General features: G+C 39.9%; 1 long non-coding RNA gene across 1 annotated transcript; it reads right to left on the bottom strand.

Moving 5' to 3' along the window:
* Nucleotides 1–12,216: 12,216 nt before the first annotated feature.
* On the bottom strand, nt 12,217–13,376 carry LOC147631279 (uncharacterized). The gene is made up of 2 exons (XR_015267470.1): nt 13,189–13,376; nt 12,217–12,463 (listed from the first exon to the last, which is right to left on the bottom strand). It is a non-coding gene; the product is annotated as an uncharacterized LOC147631279 (long non-coding RNA).
* Nucleotides 13,377–20,235: the final 6,859 nt, after the last annotated feature.

Genomic DNA, 20,235 nt, shown 5'->3' with positions numbered 1-20,235 from the left:
CTAAATGGTGATAAGATGTAAATGGGATGCGATAGGATGTGAATAGATGTGATAAGATGTAAATGGGATGTGATAAGATGTAAATGGAATGTGATAAGATATGAATGGATGTGATAAGATGTAAATGGGATGCGATAGGATGTGAATGGATGTGACAAGATGTAAATGGGATGTGATAAGTTGTAAATGGGATGTGATAGGATGTGGTGTAATGAAAATGGGATGTGATAGGATGTGATAAGCTATAAATGGGATGTGATAGGATGTGGTGTAATGAAAATGAATGTGGATGAGATGTGAAGTGAATGAGATGTGATGTGAATGATGAGATGATGAGAATGAGATGAGAGGATATGTGAAAGGGTGAAACGGGAAGTAAATGAATGTGGACGTGTATGTGAAAGAATGTGATGTAAATGGATGTGGTTGTGTATGTGAAAGAATGGATGTGGATGTGTATGTGAAAGAGTGTGATGTAAAGGGATGTGGATCTGAATGTGATGTGGATGTGGATGAGATGTGGTGTAATGTAAAGAGATGTGATGTGATGTGAGTCGGATAAGTATGAACGGGTGAGATGTGATGTGGAATGGATGTGATGTAAATTGGGATAGATATGAATGGATGATATGTGATGTGAATAAATGTGATGTGATGTGATGAGAATCGGGATAGATGTGAATGAATGAGATGTGATGTGAATGGATGGGATGTGAATAGATGTGAATGAATGAGATGTGAGGTGAAATGGATGTGATGTAAATTGAGATAGATATGAATGGATGATATGTGATGTGATGTGATGAGAATCGGGATAGATGTGAATGAATGAGATGTGAGGTGAAATGGATGTGATGTGATGTGATGTGATGTGGATCGGGTAGATATGAATAGATGAGATGTGAATGAATGTGATGTGATGAGATGTGGATATGGGTAGATGCGAGTGGATGAGATGTGATGAGGATAAATGAGTAAAGATGTGATGAAGTGGAAAACGATGTGATGGGATGAGAATGGGAATACATATGAATTGGACGTGGATTAAATAAAGTGGACTGATGTGGAACAATGTGGAAAGATGAGAGTTCATTATAGAAACTGTATTTATGACCTATTTTTAAATGACTGTTTTATGTCAATAATGCTGGGAAAGCATTTTGACCGTCTTGTGAATGAGGTCGTAGAGACCTAACTGATAAAGTTGCAACAGCTAACGGAGAGTCAACGAAGGACATCTCACGTAGTAAGGTCGGCCGAGGTCTTGATCAGCCTCGGTTCGATTTAAATGGTGAGCTTCGAGTACGGTGGATGAGGGACCAAGGAAGCGGCCTATGAGTGAAGCACTAGGTGACCTGTGTGAAGGATCCTAGAGGGTGCTGACCATATGGTGCTCGGGCTTTGGGTCGTCGAAGATACCTACGCGTGCATCGAGGAAGATATTAGAACAAGGAGTAAGAGTTGTTTTCTGAATTCGGGTATGGATCTGGTTGATTGACCTTGCTAGTCCTCAACAGATGAATCCATGACTTTTATATGGATCTGCTGGTTGATCTTGCTGATCTTCAATGGAGATTCCATCTAGATTTTTATAAGTGAATATATTGCCGGGTACTATGAGCTAGGAACTATCGAAAAGGCCCCTGAGTGGATAGGTGGTGAGCATTCTAGTGCCAATGATGCCATAGGTACAACGATGAAGGAATGATTGGAAATTAGAATTCAACCGGATATTTTGGAGGATTATGATCAGTGATACTATGGTTTCATTAAAAGATTGTTTTTAAAGTCAACTGAATCTTGTTGAAATATACAAGTGAATAGGGTGTGTGCGGGAACGAGCCCTTAGCAAGAGGCTATAAAAGAGAATCTGTAAATGTGAGAGAAGCTGTGAAAAGGTGAGAAGTTTCTACTGGGAGAGAATAAAGGGTAGCATGAGAAGATTTAGGAGGTGTGGAGATATTCTAGGAAGAGGTGGAGAGAATCAACCAAAAGAGGTGGAGTGAATTAAGAAGAGATCAGTGGGATTAGATGCTTGGATGTAAACTCTATAAATTGAGGCATTGGCCTAATGAGAATTTGTTGGTTTTTGATTATCCATGCGTACATTAAGCTATCAGTTAATTGCTCACTAATCATGTCTTAATTATCATCTAATCTCTTTGTTGTTAATGATGTTGATTCTAGCATTTGATCCACCATAGCTCATCACATTGATGCAAATTTAACATGGTATCAGAGCCTAGCCTAGAATCCATCAATTTGTGAGCCTATTATCTTGCTAATCATTGGCTAATTAGGATTAGTAGATAATTAGATTTTTTGCCTCTTTTTCAAGTAGTCTCTGCACCCCCAGCCAGTGGAGAGGCTTGATCTCCCTCCAGGAGAAACATCAGGGCAAAAGCTCTTAGGCACACATAGCCATACCCATTGGACTCCAACCCATTTAAGAAATTCATTAAACCGTTGGTGCGCAAGCAGAAGAAAATCGTAATTTTTCCAGCGCATCTTTTTCTAAAGAAATTGCACATCTTGTCTTCCACAGATGCAATGGCTCTAATTCCTCTTGGCCTTGGGGGTTTTGTCTACCCTACATGCCAACACCATGCAAAGCTCTGATTGAGTTTTTCTAGAGATGGCCTCTACACCTCTAGGAAACAACCATCAGCTAACTAAGCAACTAGCAACCCAAGCCTCAAACCCAACACCTCCCAAGGCATCAATCTCCCAAGGCATCAATCTCCCAGTCATCCAAGCCTCTTAAACCATAAGCAAGGCAACACATCTTTAACTCATGTTGGTGATAGCTCTCCCAAAGTGCAACAAGAGACCCTAGTAGGTGATCATAAGGTGGCTTGGATCAAAACAAACTAAAAATTATTTTGAAAAATGAAAACTAAGTCCTATCCATGGCTTCTCCTTCACTTTTCAGTACGTGAAAAGACCAAGAAATATCACATGAAAAAAATTGATCATGTGCATGTACAAGAGATTAGAAAAGCTCATGAGGATATGTAACAACATTCTAAACATCCACACTTCAGATGAACCCAATGGACTCTTCAGAAACTGATTCAAAAAATAAAAAAGATGATATGCATATATGATATGATTTTACAAGCTTGAGATTTTAGACTCATGAAAAAAAAACTGATTCTCAGACACTTGCAAAGAGAAATTAAGAAAGATGATATTGTTGGAAATAAGTGCACACTAGGTGTACTATTTCTCTAGTCTAGTTTCAGTCTTTGTGTCTTGAGTCTAGTGCCATGTGGCACCTCTACATTTATCCCATAAGTGAGTCTACTCAATCTTGTACTTCTCACCTATAAATTGTAGGTGTCACATCAATGAATGTATCAATCTTGTGTCTTATCTACACTCATCTCAAGGTAACTCTTTGTCTTTCATTTGTTCTTGTTTCATTTCTAGTTTTGCTCTTGCTTTCATATTTTCTACATGGTATCAGAGCATGCTGCTCCTGCCCTGTGTTGCCCGCCATAGCTTCAGGCCACCATCTCCCTAGCTGCGCTCAGCTTGTAGGACCAGCCTATTCACATTCTGCACAGGCTGCGCCGGCCTGAACTTTCTGCGCCAGTTTTTTTTTGCTATCTGCCCTGCGCCGGCCTGTTTTCCAGTTGTTGCTGGCACTTCATCCTCTACAGGTTGCGCATCACTCCATACCTGCAGCTACTGTCGGCCTCCCTCTCTGGATGAGCAGCACTTGTACTGCTTATTCACAGGAGCTGTATTACACCTCTGCAGCAGCCTACATCTATCTGCTGGAGGCGGTGTTTCTTCATCTACAGGCTACGCATCATCTAAAGGCAGTTCAGTTCTGCCATCGCTTCCTCTTGAAGAATCTACAAGGTACTGTGCATTGTCTCCTTCAGTTTGCTGGTCAGTCCTTTTCTTATCCTCATATCTGCAAACTGCTAGTTCCTCATGCTTCGATGGGCTGTCACATGCTATGGCCTTGACAAGTGGTGAGAGAGCCGGCTTCTAAAAACAGTTTGGATCTCTTCTTTCATTCATTTCTGCAATCTTGTAAGGGAATAGACACTGCCCTTGCATTTTAGCAAGAGGTAAGACCTTCCCACATGGCCTCTTCTACTCATTCTCTCATGTCTATCGACAAATTCAATGGCTCCAACTTTCATACTTGGCAAATCAAAATCAAGTGCCATCTTATGAAAGAAGGTCTTTGGGACGTTGTTCACCATGCTGCTCCCGAAGATTCCGACATTGAGCAAGTTATCACTTATGCTCCCAGTGCCAAGAATGACAAAGCCTACGATATCATCCTGCTCGGTTTTGGAGATGATTACATTCATCACATCTCCGACATACAGTCTGCTTCTCGAGCATGGATCACTTTGGATACCCTTTTTGGACCCCGCTCTAAAAACTCTAAGATTGCACTTATGATCTCATTCTTTGATCTATATATGCAGGAGGGAGCTACTATAGCCTCTCATGTCAATTATTTTCGCAGTCTTATGGTTCAGCTTGCATCAGTGAAGTCCCCCATCTCCGAAGATATTGCTATTGCTGTGCTTCTCAAAAGCTTACCTGACACCTATGCTACTCTTGTCACTACCTTCAAGTATCACAATAATCCTACTCTTGAAGGTATCATCAATGCTCTCCAAGAAGAGGAAAGAACAAAACAACAAAAGGTAACCGACACTGCATTTTTAGCAAAGAAAGGAGGTTCTAAGGTAAGAAAGCCTTGCACCCATTGTGGGAAAACTAATCATATGGAGAAGGACTGCTTCAAGGCTCATCCATGCACCATTTGTGGCCGTGATAATCACCGGGAGAAGGACTGCTACTCTAAAACCTCTACATCAGCCCCTACATCTACCTCAGCCCATGTTGCTGCAGCATCTACATCAGCAGATCTTGCTGTTCATTCCTCACATGATGAGTGGGCTTTCTGATTACTTCACCTTTTCTTGTCTACCACTTTGACCACCGATGATGTAGGTCAAGGGGTTCTAGTGTCTTACTCATTATGCTTTTTGACCTCTCTCTTGTCCCTACCCAAGAGGCAGAGATTGCCCTTGAGGAGGGGATGTCTTCAAGGTCCATCTGTTTGTCTACAGTCAGTCTTCTGTCTATCTAGTCTTGTCTGTTTGTCTATCTGTCTATCAATCTGACTGTGTCTTGTTTTAGATCCATCTTGTCCCTATCCTTGTGGACCCATATGAGGATATCACTTGAGGAGGGGTGTCTCAGGATCTTTTGTCTCTCAGTCTATCAGTCTTTATGTCTGTCTTCTAGTCTTGTCCATCTTGTCTTCTAGCTTGTCTCTCAATCCTTGTCTAGTCTCTTTGTCTTGGTCTTATCTTTTGTCATGTTATAGTCTTGTCTTTTGTCTTCCTCCTAGTGTCCACTTAAGGAGGGTGTTGGAAATAAGTGCACACTAGGTGTACTATTTCTCTAGTCTAGTTTCAATCTTTGTGTCTTGAGTCTAGTGCCATGTGGCACCTCTACATTTATCCCATAAGTGAGTCTACTCAATCTTGTACTTCTCACCTATAAATTGTAGGTGTCACATCAATGAATGTATCAATCTTGTGTCTTGTCTACACTCATCTCAAGGTAACTCTTTGTCTTTCATTTGTTCTTGTTTCATTTCTAGTTTTGCTCTTGCTTTCATATTTTCTACAGATATGCATATATGATATAATTTTACAAGCTTTAGATTTCAGACACATGAAAAAAAAACTAAAGGAAGCTTTGTCCTCAAGAAAACTCTCCAACTTAGAACAATATATGTAAATTCTGATCCAAAAACTTGAAACCTTTTGGATTGTTGCACAGTCTCATATATCACATGTTCTCAGCATACCACAAGCTTCGTAGCTTTCTCGACAGCTACGAACAACTAGGAAGAGATTGCATGTTTACCATTTAATGGATCAGCTTCAGATCAAAGATGAGAATTTTGAAGAAAAAACAGAGAGAAGGCCTCTTCCATGGGAGGTACAAGTGCATGCAGATTGTGTTATCCATGATGAGGATATGATTTCCTTCACTTAATAGTCCTCCTCGACCTGTAAGGACACACTTTCTTATCTTTTGGAACTTACTACCTACACATGGGTGTTGTACACATGTCATGTATGACCCTCATGTTGCCAAAATGGTCTCAACTCGTATTCCTACTCTTCTAGACTTATCTTGACATGTTCCCCCTCAAAAGACTCCCAAAAGGGCAAGAAACAGAAGCACCTCCTAATATATCTCCTTCTTGCTAAAACCACCTTCATGATTCTAGAAACATGTCTACATGGCACATCCAACATGGCATCTGATGTGGATTCTTGCTTGGATAGCTCATATCCTATGTGTACAACATATGCCAACTCAACCCAACATTTTTGGCTCACTTGTGTAAGTCAGCAAAACATTTGATTTTCTAAATTGCATGGAAACATTTTTCCCTCATTTTCACAGAATGAAATCTTGTATGTAGCTTACGTTGATAATGTTGATGAAGATCCACGCCCTGTATTTAGTTGAAACCTCTGACTAAGTTGAATTATGAAATTGTAAACTACCATGTCTTGAAACCTTGATTTAGGCTTTTGATGACCAAAATGAAATTCAAACCTTATAAAACTTTACAGAGGTGTTTCATATGATGTCTAATCTCCATTGGATAGATCCAATTCATGTTTGGAAAAAGTGTCACCTATTAAATGAGATCAGAATTTGGTTCAAGATCTTGGTTTGAAACCCCTTATCTCTGACATGTATCTGTTCTAACTTTTAGAGTGGTTCTAATATTTGATCTTTGGAAAACCTATGGTGGAAACTTGAAGAAGAACTTCATATGTACAACCTACCTTGCAATACATACTAGTCGAATGGGAAAAGACCATAGATTTATTCAACAAACTCCACATGCATCCATATCCTTGGCATCTATTCACCTGAAAAAAAGGCATATGTACACTATGTATGTGAAGGGATTAGATTTTCTTGCATCAGCACAAACTTCATTTCCTTTTTAATCATCTTCTTCTTCATCATTCTTGCTTTTGGTTATTGTACATTTGGTAACATATACGACTTTAACTTATATCTATTTATCGATCTCAATAGTCTTTCTTATCTAGACTTGCTAACTCAAATGTTCTTTGTTATTGTACATTTGATCTAAAATCATGACATCAACCTGTATCTATTTATACTGATTTCGATAGTCTTTCGCAATCCAAGCTTGCTAACTCAAATGTTCTTGTTCCTAGCTTCTTGAAAATTTTATATGGACCTATCCATCTCATCTTAAGCTTTCCCAAGTGTGGTCCCATCTTGGAGTTGAATATAGTAGCACCACATCACCTTCTTCAAAGATCTTGAACTTAGGGTTTCTATCCACTTGAAGCTTTCTTCTGTTTTTTGAACCACTTATGTTGTCCATGCACTGAACAACCTTCTTTCATCTAGTTTCAAGGGATACTCAATATTGTGCTTCATAGATTCTTCCAAAGTTAGCCTCTCTACTATTACAACAATCCTGAGACTCGACACTAGGGCACTATTGTTTCCAACCCATACACCATACTTCAGGGTGTTAGCCTTGTGATGTTCTTGTAAGAGCTCTGAATGCCCAAAATGTAGAGTGTAACTTTGTGTCCCAATCTATCTGATTTTTGATCCCCTCTTGATCATAATTTGCTTCAAGATTTGATTAGTAGACTCTACTTAACTATTAAAATGTGGGTAGGATTTGTTGATTTCTTGTGTATTACCACATCTTATTCTATCAACTTCTCAACTACCTCCTTCAAAAAATGAGTCTCTTGGTCACTTAATAAGCTTGTTTGAACATCTGAATTGTATTATGATTACTTTGTACAAGAATTTAACTATAGATGATGCCTTGCAATCTTCATTATTACCTTTGTTTCCACCCATTTAGTGTAATAGTCTGTTGCCACAAAGATATACTTATTACTCATTCTTTGGGATGCCGGTTTGAATGTATACTTCTTGATGTTACATCCTTCGCAGAATACATGTTAAGGGACCAAAGGACCCTCCAAAATAAGTCATTCATGGTGATAGCTGGTAACTCTATCTACGAGATGGGAAAGATAAAATAATAAGAAGATGTGTCCCAAAGCAAGCAACAAGCTTGTGTTAGTTGAAGCATGGCAAGGATTCTCAATGGTATACATTTTTTAAGAGAAATCACAAGAAGGAAAGTGTTTAAGATAAGACTGTGGTGGCTTATAATAATTAAGGATGCTCACACTACTCACACCTTTATAAGGGAATGTGACATGTGTCAACGGATAGGATGCTCACACTACTCACACCTTTATAAAGGAATTTGACATGTGTCATAAGATAGGATGCTCACACCTTTACAAAGAAATGTGACATGTGTCAAAGAAAAAGACCCTCTAAAATAAGTCATTCATGGTGATAGCTGGTAACTCTATCTACGAGATGGGAAAGATAAAATAATAAGAAGATGTGTCCCAAAGCAAGCAACAAGCTTGTGTTAGTTGAAGCATGGCAAGGATTCTCAATGGTATACATTTTTTAAGAGAAATCACAAGAAGGAAAGTGTTTAAGATAAGACTGTGGTGGCTTATAATAATTAAGGATGCTCACACTACTCACACCTTTATAAGGGAATGTGACATGTGTCAAAGGATAGGATGCTCACACTACTCACACCTTTATAAAGGAATTTGACATGTGTCATAAGATAGGATGCTCACACCTTTACAAAGAAATGTGACATGTGTCAAAGAAAAAGATATACAATTGCTTCAATCAAAATGCCACATAATCCGATTTACCCTTTGAGCCATTCGAGAAATGGGGACTAGACTTTGTAGCTCAATTCAAACCAGTAGTCCAAAGAACGAGCAATAAGTATATCCTGGTGGTAATAGACACTAAATGGGTGGAAGCAAAGGCAATAAATGACTACAAGGCATCATCGTTTTGTGGGTCTGGATTTCTACATTGGTAATGCAATAATCTGGATGAGTGTCCATCATTTACCAAGCAACCTCCATGTGCACAACTTCACTAGAAATTACTCATCATGACCACAACTCCTATCATGACACAATAATCACACTCCTTCTAAGACATACTTAGACCTCTTCACTCAACTTTAATCTTCCTACCCAAGTATCTTAAATCCCTAACACTCTTAAATTTCTAGCAATCATTCCCTAATAATTGTTCCCCAACAGGATCGCTAAGAGTATCAAGGTTTGAAAAAAGACTTCACACTTTAGTGGTGCTAGACCACCTAGCCAACCTCTAATGAGCTATAAGATTGTACCCAATGCCATAAGTGGGTAAAACATGTCCACCAATACCAATATGCATGACCAAGGCATGCTGTGGAGATTTGTCCAATGAAGCCAAAGTACTTTTTGAAATGTGTTCGGAGAGGAGCAAGGAGTGCCTACTAATGTTAAGTTGCAAGAAATCCTAGTTTATGTGAATTGTAGTAATCATTTGCATGCTTAAAACATCACAAAATGATGGCTTAATGGTGTTAAAGCGAATACATTTTTGCATAACGATATGCTTAGACCAATTGTGTATCACTTTGGAGCCTTTCACCCACCAACAAGGACATAGACCAATTGTGTGTCATTCTAACGCTATAACATGTACAACTCCTCTTAATCACAACTTTTAGCTAATCATGAGGACATGATTGCAACTAGGAAGGAGGATACGTTACCACTTTGTTTAGCATGAAGACCTCCATCAACTTTGATCTACAATAACCAACAAGCTCCACCAACTTAAATCTATAACTAACATTGATCTATTCACAATGATTAACTAAGCCCATCAAAGACATCTCTATCACGTGAACATTACCTTCTTGTAAAAGTGTCTGTCATAGTGTAAATGTATCTACATGTTTTGGACATCAAGCTCATATCATTACAACACGAGCAATTATGGCCAAGTGTATGTAAAAGGACTAAAATCAAAAGAAAATTGCTCTTGGGTCACTTACCCTGGAGTGGCCTATTGTGAGAGCTATCTTCTGTACTTCTTGCATTCTTGCTTACATAGGTGAGGAGCATTTGCATCAATAGTATGGTAAAGTTTATGTATGTGAAAGGGGAGTCTATTCTTTGTATAGGTAGACTTGTTTTGTTTTTGCCTACTTCCAAAAAGAGAAGCATAGGCTAAACCTTTCTTTCATTCATACTGTAAGGATAGGAGCTCTCTAAGCTTTAAGGAATTGACTCTAAATGGCTGACATTCAAGGGAGGTGAAGAGCGTCAAGCTAATGCACCTACACATGTCGAGTTGCATCATGCGGCTTTAGAATGAAGTCCCTATGACAAATCAATGTAAATGGCATTAGCATAGATCTTTATATAGGTCTAATTAATTTATCCACCAACATCCCAATGGTAGAATTAACCCATACAATTAGCTCCAACCACTACTTTCTCATAGGATACCTATGACACATGCTAGTCTTAAATCCCTTTTAAGATGAAGAGCCCCTAAACAAGTCTTCTAATGCTTGCATTTCTCTAATCTAAATATGTCATTTTGAAAAGATTTATATAAAAATATATGCTACCCATCTAATGGTTCCCACAACCATGCAAAGTGGTCACTACCATTCTTATCATAATGACCCATAACCAAGATGTCTGATGTCCAGCTCAAACATGGTTACTCTTGCACTCTCTATGACCACCTATAGCTAAGCCAAAGAAGATGGTGCTCCAAGTGATTTAATGAAAAAGCCTTGTTGAACATATCAACACAATTCTCTTCCATCAAACACTATATCAACTCTACTTCTCCGCCCATGATCAATCCAAGATAGTAATATTGAAATTGAATATGTTTTCTAGCAACATGAAAACCTAGGTATTTAGAATATATTTTGTGCAAGCATGAAACACTAGGTGTTTTGTAACGACCAACATGAAACACTAGGTATTTTGTGATGGTCACACAATGGTAATTGCATAAAACAATATTGTATGTTTCTCTCATTCTACTCTCATGTCCATCCTCCAAAACCCATATAAGCCATAGTGCCACCTAACAAGTAGCTTTATAGCAAGTTCCTTTGACAAGAGTGGCACTATTAAAAAAATAAAACTCCTAAACGAAGTGTGAAATTATATCCATCATAGAGCACCTAGTGTCACCATTTGTTAATCTTAAAGTACAAGTGATGCTTTACTTCAAAGTAGCTTTTATGTACTTGAGCAATTACAATCCCATTAGTTTGCTTTTGGATTATTACTAAACCTGACCTACTAAAAACCTTATATCCACCACCACTCAATTTCCCATCTTGAAACCTCATCCACCACCACTCAATTTCCCATCTTGAAACCTCATTGATTAAGAAAGGTAACATGATCTCAAAATCAAATAACTCTTGTGTAAGCATGAATCAATCTACATTTGATTCTTTATATCTCATTCACAATGATCTACGTGGGAATTCGGCATCCATGCTCTAGAAGGTTCATTCTTCTTCTAGCCATAGATAGATGATAACAATAAGAAGATCTAAGTGCACATACTTGAGAAGAAATCTTAAGCATTTGAGAAATAATACCCTACTAATGTCTAGATCACCAGCCTAGTGTGCCAAATCATTAACCAAGCATACAATGTTCAAATTATAATGAATGTCATATTCTATAGTGCCTTTAATGTGTTAAGACTTGCAATCTAGGCGTGCTTTTAATGCGTTAAGGCTTGCAATCTAGGCTTGTAATGGTACTTCCTAGGCTTACTAGAAAACTTACTCAACACATCTACCAAAAAAAGAATATCTGGCCAAGCTTCTTTGAAAGATGAACAAGACTTCCCACTAGTTAATATTGAATAGCACTATTGGAGAAAACTTTACAGCTTCAGCAGAGAGCTACTGCCTGCATTGAGATGAACCCAAAAAGAAAGGTATAGAGCTTCTGCCTAAATTGAAGTACCCAAAAAGGGTAGCAGTATTTAGCCACAAAGACACTACAAGCCCAAAAAGGGTAGCAGTATTTAGCCCAATTTTAGAGACAAAAGCCTACAAGCAAGTTACCACACCAATCCAGGCCTAAAATGGGCCAGGCATCTCTTTAAAAGTAACACCCAACTAGCTTTATGCCAACTACATGCCACCACCAGCATGCACACCTCTTGAAGCAAGCCCCCACTCTTCCAATTCACCAAAAGTTCAACCCAAACACTATCCCTTGCATATGGCTTTACCGTTATATACAAATAAACAGAATATGTAATCTAAAAGCCAAGCCTCTTACAAGAGTGTAAACCAAATCATCTGTTAAAGGCAAGAAAGGGAACGTTATGATCAGCCATCAGCATAGAAGATTTTGCAGCTTCAGCACTTTGGGCTTCTGTCCGCATCAAGGTTGACCCTATAAGGTCACATCATTTGGCCGACTTCGCAAAATGGGAAAATCTTTGAAAACAATCCAGGCAACACAACAGAGAGCCATGGCAGGAAATTGCACATGGGACAAGTGTAACAATGAATGGCTGCTCATGCTCAACCCATGTCATATAGGCATTTCAACCCATGGAAGTCGGAATGAAACGCCCATCATAACCCATCCCTCCCCCATAACCATGCTGATGCCGAAGGCATCCCACCATAGTATGAGCATGGTGTTGCCCATGGCAGCCCTTGCTCAACCTAAGGCAGGAGAATGAAATGCCCTTGACAACCCATGGCGTGACCATGCTGATGCCAAAGGCATCCCACCATAATATGAGCATGGTGTTAAGGCAGGAGAATGAAATGCCCTTGACAACCCATGGCGTGACCATGCTGATGCCGAAGGCATCCTACCATAGTATGATGCATGGTGTTGCCCATGGCAGCCCTTGCTCAACCCAAGGCAGGAGAATGAAACGCCCATAACAACGCAACCCACGTCCAATCCATGGAATGAGCGTTTAATACCCATGGCATCCCGTGCTCGAGCCAAGCCATGTGAGCGATAGTGCCCATGGCAACCCGATCCATGGCATGAGTATGGCAACAAATACCCAACGCCCCATGTCATAAGCATGGTAATGCCACGCCCAGGACCAGGTCAATGATATTCTTCATTCTGGGTAGCAAAAAAAGCCAGGGCAGTGACATGGATGCTGTGGAGCTTAAAGAAAAAATGTGCAACATACCAGAGCTGGCTGCGCCGAGCACGTCTGAGAAACACTAGAGAGTCCGCGTTTCGAAGAACGCTTAGCCTTGAGAAACGATTGAATGAAGAGTTCGGAACAGGCGTGATAACTCAGCCAAGAAGACACAGCGTTCGTAAACCCTAGCTTCTTTTCAAGGCATTTCCTAGGGCAACTCTCTAGTAACCTTAGTGCAGGTAAATAAGGCACCAGGTTTTATAGTTTTGAATAAGGTCTCAAACCTTAATAGGAACAACTAGGTGACTCCCGCATTGCTCAGGCATGAAGTTTTTGCTTGTATGTATATGTGCACATGCAAGTGTACAATTGTGTGCGTGTGTATGTAGATATCTGTATATATGTGTGTAAGCCTGTGTGGTGAGTGTATATGCGCGTATATGTGTATGCATGTGTAGTGAGTGTATATGCGCGTATATGTGTATGCATGTGTGTGTGCATGTTTGTATACACATGTGTATATTTGTGTCTACGTGTGTACGTATGTATGCATGTGTGCATGTGTGTGCATGTGTCTATGTTTGACTCTCGCAGACATATATCTGTGTGTGTCTCTCTCATTGCACTCTCTCTATGTCTCTGTCACATGCACAAATACAACCCTCTCTCCACACATATACATGCACATGCACTCTCTTTCTTCTCACACCTGTCTCGTATACACACTCTCACACACATAGAAACTCTCTCTCTCTCTCTCTCTCTCTCTCTCTCTCACACACACACACACACACACACATGTGTATGCCTTGTTGGAGGCAATTCGAGCATGAAATGACTAGAAGGTGTGCTAGATTATCCCATATGTAGAAACATGGTAAGTCAAAGAGCCATATATAGGCTATACTTACACCTTGTCATAGTTATCTCCCCCAACGAGTATTTTTGGGGGTCAGCACACTCGAAGGTGAGTACCTAGTGGGGGGTTTGCTGTAGTACCCAAAGGAGGGTGATATTCATACCCATGGTGGTCACCTCCTGGTGGTGTATTGCCTAGTCATCCTAATGACCTGGTTTGTGCTTAGATGTGGGCGGCGCTACTCTGAATTCTCACATGGTATTAGAGCTCGGGCTTGTGGTCCTAGGCAACCCTCGCTCCTATCTTCAGGTGGGTCAAATAGAGGAGGGTGTTGGAGGCAATTCAAGCATGAAATGACAGGAAGGTGTGCTAGACTATCCCATATGCAAAAACATGGGAAGTTAAAGAGCCATATATGTTGAGATGTCAAGACATCTAGAGCTCGAGCTTGTGGTCCTAGCAACCCTCGCTCCTATCTTCAGGTGGGTCAAATAGAGGAGGGTTTTGGAGGCAATTCAAGCATGAAATGACAGGAAGGTGTGCTAGACTATCCCATATGCAAAAACATGGGAAATGAAAGAGCCATATATGTTGAGATGTCAAGCTTAACATGAGGAGCTGACACTCATGATGTGCTTGGGTGACCATTCTACCTTTACACCCTGGCACGTTTGGTAGCTGACATGATGGATCTTCACTATTTTACAGTTGGACTACTCTTACCTAGTTATGATATACTTATCTTGCCACCTCACCTACTTAGCATGTTCACATTATGGACCACTTGTACATAGTACTCTAATACTTATGTTGTTTTTACTTACCTAGTTATGGTATACTTATCTTGCCACCTCACCTATGGACCACTTGTAATTATATCTCTAATACTTATGTTGTTTTCACTTATCTTTTGTAGACCTCTTTTGAGAGTAAAAAGTATAAGAAAATTTCAGCTTTCCATCTCTATGTGTGTCTTCTCCATTGTTGTGTGAGTACTTTAGTACTTATGTTGGTTTTCACCTATCTTTTATAAACATCTTGTAAGAGCAACAAGTAGAAGAAGGTTTCAACCTTCCATCTCTATGTGTGTCTTCTCCATTGTTGTGTGAGTGTGTGTGTGCTTGCAAGAGTTCAACCTCTCTCTTCTCTCCCAATCTTTTCATGGTATCATAGCCTAGTTCAGGCTAAGGAGCTAACGGGCAAGCAAAGAAAGCTATGAAGGCAAAGGAAGCGGTACATGGGTAAGAGCATCATCATCTCTTTCTCTTCTCCAATTGTTGAGGAGCTTTCTTTGTAGGTGTGAAAGTACCTGCATGGTGCATAGTACTTTGTACTAAAATCTTGCGGCTAGATTTACTTTTTGGACATTTTTTTGCCTCCGTTTGGTCACTACAATGTGTTTTCATGTGCTTCTGGGAAGTTCTAGTTTGGAAATATCTCTATCTGAACTCTGGTTATTGCATTACAGCAGTCCATTTTGGGTGTACAGACAGTGATTGCATATGTATTGTTGATTGTGGGTGTATGTGCATGTACTCTGGTCACGTGTTGCGATATATAGATTGTGTAGAAGTACCACTATAGGAGTTATAAATAGATATTTCTATATTAGAGGTCGCATACAAAAAGTGTATGTTTGTAGATTTCTGGTTGTTGGTAACAAAGATGTCCTGACAGCATCAATCAAATTGTTAGTGAGAAGCTTAATAAGAACAACTTCCATACATGGAAGTTAAGAGTGACCAATTTCCTACGGATTTTGGGACTATGTTGAAGGAGACCTCCGGAATTGCATAAAGAGAACACTACTCCAGTAGAGATAAAGGCATTCAAAGAATGAAACCAAGGTGTAAGAAAAGTCATGTATTGGCTTTCAGTTCAGTGTGACATATACTATGATAGGGCACATACAAGATGCCAACACTCTAGCCAATTGCATAGCAAAACCTGGTGAATATGTTCCAGATAAACACAAAGGCAAGGAAGTTATAGCTAAAACAAAAGCTGTATATAGTGGAGAAGAAAAACATGTCCATCAATGAGGATGCATTGAAGATCAAGAGGGTATTGTTAAATCCCTTGGATCTATTAATGTCTCATTGGAAGACAATGACTTGGTGAAGTGTCTGTTTGAATGGGCTTGGCAAAGATACAAGCCATTCAAGACCTCTATTGCTATATGAGAATGTTTCCAACTTTTGGGATTTGGTGTTTATAATCATAGAAGAGAAGTCTTTGGGTGAAACTCTTCCTTCCAAAGTAAGAACACTTCAGAACATGCCTTCTACTCTCAAATTTAGGTAGAGGTAGAGGTAGAGGGGTCGCGGGTCGAGGCCAAAGTGGTGGCCATTTTGGAAATCATAATTATGTGGATAGCAGTAGTCCAATGATTCATAACAAACACACACAGGTGGAAGAGGCCAGTCTCAAGGCAGGGGGAGCTAGACAGGTCGAGGCAATTGGCAAAGATAGCAATTGGGATCAGGTTCAAAGGATTGTTTTTATTGGCAAACCAAGTCACTTTGTAGTAGAATGTCGTAAGAAGCAAAGCGATATAAAAAATGGCAGGTTGTAGGAAAAAAATTATGCATCTTCAAGCAAGTAGACTGAAGATAGATGTGAGCATTTATTTGTTGTGCAGCACATGCTAAATTCAATGACTGTAGATGTATCCACAAATGGTGATGATGTATGGTATGTGGATTTAAGAGCCTCTAAACATATGACATGTCATGGTTTGGTGAGTGGTTTTGGGATGTCAAAAATCTAGAAAAAATGGGTTATGTAGAGAGACGAGAGATGACACAACTCATCCTATTGCTCACATTGGGAATGTGCCGTTGGCTATGCAGGATGCAAGATGAGGTACTTGGGTGATGTACTTCATGTGCCTAATATAATAAAGAATTTGGTTTCAGTTGGGTAGATGATTGAGCAAGGTTTGTAGGTACGTTTTAACCCTTATGGCTGCTATGTTGAGGATTTCAACAACAAATGTTGTTTGGTTGCAAAGGAAAAAAGAGTGGGTAGAATATTTACATTGGTGGATGTAAGCATGTCTAAGGTGGAAGCTGCTAGGTTTCCATAAGGTGTAGGTGTTGTGGCCAATATTGTTATGAGTAGTGATTCAAGTCTATGTAGAATTCAGAAAATGTTATAGTTTTGCCAAGGTTCAAGGTGGATGGAATGCATAAATTATGTGAAGTATGTCAGTTTGGAAAGCAAACAAAGAATGTATTTCCACATGATAAGAATTTAAGCAAGAGAGTACTTGTTGATGTGGTGCACTTAGATGTATGGGGGCCAACAAAGACGGCATCAATGGGAGGATGTCATTGTTATGGCTCACCCAAACCCCCCTTGAAACACATCCAACAAGAGATTACCTAGTGAACCACAACTATCGTGAGGATCTTTCCAATGGCCAAGATCGTAACCCTTGAGATCTCCAAGCTTTACAACTCCTTGAGAAGAAATTCCACTGCGCCTCCCATGAGTGTTGTCACACCACTGTGTTGCACTACATGTACTCATCCCTCCTCTCACCTCACTTCACTCACACACACTCACTAGCATGGATTAGAGAGAGATTAGCAAGAGCAAGACTCTACTCATAGCACTACTGAGTTTGACTTTATTTATTTGGATGATGCGGATAGAGGCTTAGCCTTAGGGCTAGAGCCAGGACTCTACAACATCCTCTTACCGTATCCTCAGTAGTAGTGTGGTGACTGGTAGGTAGGTTAGTGTTTTCAAGTTTTTTCTAGTTTGGATTCCTTAAACGAGTCTTTAATTTTTCACACTGATGTGCCTCTCGAGGTATAGTGCTTGTTAGTTGGTTGTACAGGTGGAAAAGTTTGAGGTGGGTTCGCTTTTAAGTCCAGAGATAGCCGCAACACTCATACATAAATATCTCATCAAACTGCAGGCATTTTTCTCATCGAATCAAGGAGATCTCCAAAATATAGGTGTAATTCTTCCATACCCACTCTCTTTCGTTTTTACTGTTCAATTAATTGCATGAACTATAATGCATGACCACATGGAAATTGTCAATGTACTACTTAGTTTTTGAAGTTGCCTGACGTGCTAGTGTGAATCATTAATGAGTTTAACCTTATTGGATATATTCTTGAGAATGCATGCAGTCTTTAGTTAACCTTGGAATACGATTGTCTTAGGTCTAGGGTCAAACCATCTTAATGTTTGACACCTGGCCATGTGTGTGTTGACCTCTAGGACATAGCTTTTACCCCTTTGTCGAAAGGATGCAAGACAAATTATAGTTCAGGAGCGACGATCAAAAGAAATAAATTTAAAAAAAAAAGCCTACAATAAACGGCAATACAAGTCTATGATGTGCTTTAATGTTGGCCTATCGCCTTATTGATACTTGGTAGGCGAGGAGTATTCTACTCTAGACCGATGCCTTGGTTGGTAGGGAGTAGCCTTGCCTAAGGTGAACTAATAGATTCCTGGATAATGCCTTGTGTTAAACATGGTACCAGGATCGATGTTAGTTTTGCCTTAGGAAGGTCGCCATTGTGTGTAAAAATTGTCACGTGCATTTTTAAAAAAAAAAGGCAAAAGGCTCCTGTATCTCTAATGTTTCTTATGTCCCTAGACTCGTGGGATTAACTTGTTCTTAGAGTAGACACAGTGTGGTCATCTGTTTATTTATTAAGCTTGGTTATTTTCCTTGACTTAGGCCAGTTATAAACCTTGATTAACCTTTGACACCTTGCTAACCCTTGATTTACTTCCAATAATTATTAAACTCCTGTTAATTTGCTACACTGGCTCATTCATGTGACCCCTTAAACTAAGTTCTCATAGCAATATCCATTGTGATCTAACATGCTTGAATTTATACACTTTATATCTTTTGAATTTCAGCATACTTTCACTCTACTTCCCTGTTTTGCAGACAGTCTACCACAACAACCCTATCGAGCTTACCATACCATAGCTTCCGAGGATGGAATCTACATCAGGAAGGGGGGCATGTTAACCTATGACGGACATTGAGACGTACTATGTTTTACGTCATTAATTTAAATATTCTGAGTCATGGGCCGGGCTTGTCGGCACCATATGTTAAGGAAAGTCACCTATAAGAGTCAAATGTAACCCTAAAATCCTCATTCTCATGTGTTGTGAATACAAGAGTGCTCTTGCCTTATCTCCTTGGTTTCCTTCTCCTGTGTGTGTGTGAGAGAGAGAGAGAGAGAGAGAGTGAGAGAGCGATCGAGCACTGTGTAGCGGCACGGCGGCGGAGAGGCGGTAGAGCGGCGACGGCGGCTCCTTCTTCACTGCGATGCGGGAATCCTTCAAGGCGGCGGTTGAGTGGTGAGTGACACACCTTTTGCATTCTGTTTGAGCTTGCTTTCCTGGCTGTATGCTTGCAGCCATTCGTGGCTTGCATACGGTGTTTGGCAAGGCCCCAGCTACGACCTGTGCGACAAAAGCGCACACACATGGAAAGCATAGAGTGATCCCACCTATTACAACCAATAGGGTGTGGTCATACCCATCACTATAACAGAAGGGGGGTGGCCCAAGGACTCAGTGAGTCTCTTCCAACAAGAGCACTTACATACGGCCTCAATGATTCATACAGAAATACGGCCGTACAAATTTCCAAAATTATAAGCAATATAACGGAACAACAGACCCTGTTCAATTCATTCAAATGTTTGAACAGAGATGTGAAGCCTTTGGAAATCCCAACTGCCCCACTAAGGTGCATGCGTTGAACTTATGCTTAGAGGGAAAAGCTAGTCGATGGTTCATCGCATTGATGCCCGCGATCAAGACCAACTTCAAAACCTTGAAATCAGCCTTTATACATGGCTTTTCTAGACAAGGTGATCAGTAGAGTGCAGTAACATAACTCTATTCAATTGATCGTCAACCTAATGAATCCATTAGAGATTTTATCCTTCAAATAAAACTCTTGGACTCATGTTGTGAGTCATGGGAAAAATTAAACGATGTTGAGGAGATGTTTCATGATGGACTTGAAGAATAACAGCTTCTCAAACCATCCAAAATATGTGCACAAAGTAATATAAATTGTGTACACAAAGTAATATAAATTGTGTACAATGTGTGCACACAAATGAGTGCAATTTGGGCTATCCAAGGGGAAAAACCTCATGGGTAAAAGTTCCTTTGGGTGAATACAAGAAGCTAAATGTGAGGTGATAAGAGAGAGAGATAAGTATAGGGGT

This window comes from Cibotium barometz, chromosome 15 (genome assembly GCF_041138505.1).
Source record: "Cibotium barometz isolate CiBa-2024 chromosome 15, ASM4113850v1, whole genome shotgun sequence".
Lineage (NCBI taxonomy): Eukaryota > Viridiplantae > Streptophyta > Polypodiopsida > Cyatheales > Cibotiaceae > Cibotium > Cibotium barometz.
This window is presented reverse-complemented; position numbering and strand designations above follow the sequence as displayed.